Source organism: Suricata suricatta, chromosome 9, assembly GCF_006229205.1.
Source record: "Suricata suricatta isolate VVHF042 chromosome 9, meerkat_22Aug2017_6uvM2_HiC, whole genome shotgun sequence".
In the NCBI taxonomy this organism is placed as follows: Eukaryota; Metazoa; Chordata; class Mammalia; order Carnivora; family Herpestidae; genus Suricata; species Suricata suricatta.
Genome location: NC_043708.1, coordinates 60634565 through 60638881, shown reverse-complemented (window position 1 = coordinate 60638881; position 4317 = coordinate 60634565). Strand labels below are relative to the sequence as shown.

Below are 4317 nucleotides of genomic sequence, written 5' to 3'. Positions count from 1 at the left end.
CCACCCAGGTGCCCTGGTATTTTTTTTTTTTCTAAATCATAGATGTGTCAACGAACTTACCAGGCAAGGGAACACACACCAATGGAGACATTTGTGGAACAGTACCCTCAAGTAAAAGTCAAGGCTTTGTTCTGTTTTTTTTTTTTCTTTTAAGTGCTAGGAAGAAGGAGTGCCAGGTGGTTACTTTAGTTAAGCACTGAGAACTAGCACTCTGCACAGGCAGTTGGTTTAAACACGTGTCATTACTCATTGGTCAGAAGAATCTTCAGGCAGGTCCTGAGATAGGGTCAGAGTTGACCCCTTAAGGGAGGTCCCTTAAAGTTCAAGGTCCTTTATTAGCTTCAGCTGCTTAGAACCAGTTGGATGAAACATAATTTTAGTTTTAATATTTCCTAGGCCAGTTTTGTTAAAAACTAGATTTTTTTCTTCGCAACCAGTCCTTCAACACTGCACATTAACCAACTCCATGGACACTGGCAACACAGCAGCAGAGAACGCAGATCTAGTCCCTGCACTCTGGAAAACGCCACTTGGCAATGTGATCTCATCATGAAAATGTTTATGTTATTTGAGCTAAAAATTCCACTTTAGGAAACGCATGCTAAGGGGATAACAAATAGAATGGTCAAATATTCATACACAAACATACTCATTAGAGTGTTGCTTAGTCAAAAAAATGGAAACAACCTAACAATGTTGAAAAAATATAATACATTCATAAATTGATCAATAAAGGTTTAAGGACCTTTTGGAAATTTTGTATGATATAGTATTAAGCAAGGTAAATAATATAAAATAATACAAATAGTGGTCTCAATTATATTAAAATAAATTTTTTAATATGTAGGAAAATATACTTGAAACGCTAACATTATTGGTATGTGTATATATACATTATTGATTATAAAGGTTTTTTCTTTATATTTTAGTTTATTTGTTTTTACGAAATCATGTATTAATTTTATAATCTAGAAAGACTTTGGCAAACCCCCACCCCCTCCAAAAAACAAAAACTCAAAACAAAAAACAAAGTAGGCAAACTGATAAGTGCTCTAGAAGTGGCTTAGCTCTGTGTCTGTCGTCATGATCCTGTAACCAAGTACTCGGCGTCTAAAGGCAAAATTTCCATGAGAATTAACTCAGTTTTGTTTCTACTGACTCTATAGAAACGATGTTTTCCACGGTTTACCCCAGATGAGCAAACAAGAGCGACACAGATTTTTCTGAAGTGGACAATGTCTCTCTCTTCTCACCCCTGATATTGTATGATCAAGAAAAAGAATCCCTCCTCTCAGTTCTATGGGTCGTGGTAGTTAAGGAAACCCCTTCAAATACATTCTCATCTTGAACCTCATAGCAACCACAAGTGCGAAGAAGCTCAGTGACGTCAGCCACACTGCCCAGAGCCCCTGGTAATGACCAAAGCCACAAAATTCAGAGGTGGGGCTACTGTTTCAGGGCCCGCCCTTGTCCCCTGGCAACAGCAGGACCCTCATCTGTGGCAAGCATCCAAGGACACCCTCGGTGTATTTGAGGAGGACTGGCCAGTTATTCAGCGAACACTGGTCTTACTGTAAGCTCGGCTGTGTCCATTTAAAGCCTACCAAAAGGTAACAGCTGTGTAGACAGTGGGACAATTTCACCTATTAATATAAACTCTCCCTCCCCCAAGTCACCCCCCTCACCCCAGGACCCTGTTTTCCTCTTTAACCTGTCTTCCCAGTCAACACAGAAGAATGGAAGACGTTAGTAAAATAGGCTATTCCAGCACTAAAACTGATTTATCCAAGAATTAAGTACTTCTACGTCTAAGTTACAGCAATTTGTTTTCTTGCCAACGGATAAAATACCTAAACATAAGCTTTGATTTCCTCATCTGTCAAATGGATTGAATTGTGCCGGTCCTTCCTATCTTTTCCATGTCATGCGGTTGTTACAGGGACCAACTGCAACAAAGAGGGTGCAGTAGAGCCCGTGGATACCAGATGTCTCCTGACTAAGGTAAGATGGATGCTGTTAAGTGCAAATCCGGAGGCCGGGCCTCTGGCCTCAGTCTCTCCCAGAAGCGTGGAGAGGCTAAGCTGCGTCCATGCAGACCTAATGTGATTCTGGCTGCTCCTGCCTAGCAGACACTCCCGGGTGCCCTCGCTGCGGATCAAAGATCACAGCCCGCAGCAGCCATAAAGCCGTAAAGAAGATCAAAATCCGCAGCCAGCGGCCAGCCCGGGGTTGAAGTCCTCGACGGGCGCGCGGCGCGGCTCCGCGCAGCTGCCCGCGGAGAACCACACAGGCGCGCGGGCTGCGCGGACTTGGCCCCTCCCTCCCCCTCCCTCGCCCGCACCCCAGTCCCCCTGCCAGGCCCGGCCGGGCTCGGCTCGCAGCTCACGTAGCGAGAGCGTGAGTCAGCGCGCTCGGCCGCACCCCTAAGCCCAGGGAGGGTTCTCTGGAAGCGCGCCTGCCGTCCGCACGTCCCGCCGCCCAGCTCCGCGGGCAGATCCGCCGATTTGTTCTCCGCGTGGGCGGCCGAGGCGGAGCGAGGGGCCCGGGGTTAACCGTCGGGAAAGCCACGCGGCCGTGGGGCTCGCCTTCCCCTCCGCGGAGCCCCCCTTGCCGCTGGCCTCCCCGGAAGGAGGGGCGGCAGGGTGAAGGGAAGGACAAGATCCTTGGACGGTGGTCCTTCCCCAGCGGGAACTCGACCTTCTTGTCCCTGTGTGCTTTCCGCTGAGCCGCACACACGCCAGCTCACGTTTGGCCCGTCTCGGTTGTTCCTCCCCGCCGAGGCTTGGGGCCCAGCCTCGGGGGCTCCCGCCGGGGCAGACGGGGGGAGGGGCGCCGGGATGAATACATTAGGGGGGGAAGTCCCTTATCAACCTAATCTCACAAGCAGCAGGGGGTTAGTGGAGGCGGCCTGCGTTTCCTCAAATCTGCACCTGTTTAGTTACAACCACCAACTTTATAAGAGGAAATTGCCTACGTGCCTGGCGGCTGAAGGACAGAATTAGCAGTACTCTTAACGTGTGAACACAGCAGTGCCTCCTGTGCAGCTCTGGACCACAGCGTTGCAAGACTGGGGCCTCCTGAGGGCAGAAAACTGTCAAGTCCTCCTTTGCCCTTTGGTAAAATAGTCTTTCCCAAATTAGGGCTCAGTATAAAGCTTTCCTGTTCATGTTCTCTGTGATGTGCCTTTGTCATTCTTTTAAAGACTTGGGGCCATGGGGTAGCCATGTTATGGGGAGGGGGCAAGAGAAGGATGCTTCTGAGGGGAAAGAGCTAAATGGGGAAGGGGAAGAGGAAATGCGAATTAAGAAAGGAGCACTGAACAAAGAGGAAAATGATTCACACAATATTATTGAGCCCCTAAGGGAGGTGAGGCAAGCCTGGGCACTGGAATGCAAAATAAGTACCTCCTCCCTCCCCCACCATGGTTCCTATTCTCAAGGGTTTACAGTTGAGAGGGAACATTAGCCAAGTACAGAGTGAAACGTGAGGAAGAATTGGTGCAGTGGTTCAACACCGCCACTCGGGAGCATCTGAGTTCCCATGGCAGCTCAGGGAGCCAGCAGCTTGCCCTCGAGCCCCTTCATTGTCCTTATTTTAAAAATGAGAATGGGAACGACAATGGTTTTTAGTACTTTTCAGAGAACTAAATACATGAATATGAGCAAAGGACTTGAACAATGGCCTTCGTTCACTAGGCACTCGAAACATACTGTTTATCAAGAAAATGAAGGAAGGAGACACACGCAGAGCCAAGTACAGCAAGGCAGAGTATGTACTGCAGAACTCCAGAAGGTACATTCGCAGAAATGGGAATGGAACTTTCCAGAGCTCTGCAATGTGGCAGTCCTGAGAATATCTATTTTAATATTGTTCATAATAGCCAAAAAAGAAAATGTAAATGCACATATTTCTAAAACATACATGCATACAATGGAGTAATATTAGACCCATTAAAAGGATTACATTACATCTATGTGTCAAATGGATAAATCTCAAAAATATGACTGAAAAACAGTTAAGTTGCAAAATGATGCACTCAGCATGATACCATTTATATAAAGCATGCCCACACAAAAATCCATATATTTTATATTTATGTGAATTTTTTAATGCTGGAAGAATGCACACCAAACTTAAAAGTTAGTGAGCTATTGAATGCCACACAGTAAGATGGAAATGGGAAGCCCATCCAACTCGCATCTGTGAATGCCTGCTCGTCTCCTGAGCCTCTGCTAAGGATACTTTGGTGGATGTCAACCTCTTTAGAAGCAGCTCAATGTAATGGTCAAGAATCCAGACTTTGCCATCACTCAGATC

At 46.8% G+C, this 4317-nt stretch overlaps 1 long non-coding RNA gene across 1 annotated transcript; it reads left to right on the top strand.

The window, feature by feature from the left end:
* Positions 1-1438: 1438 nt before the first annotated feature.
* On the top strand, positions 1439-3171 carry LOC115302107. The gene is made up of 3 exons (XR_003913422.1): positions 1439-1610; positions 1940-2001; positions 2888-3171. It is a non-coding gene; the product is annotated as an uncharacterized LOC115302107 (long non-coding RNA).
* Positions 3172-4317: the final 1146 nt, after the last annotated feature.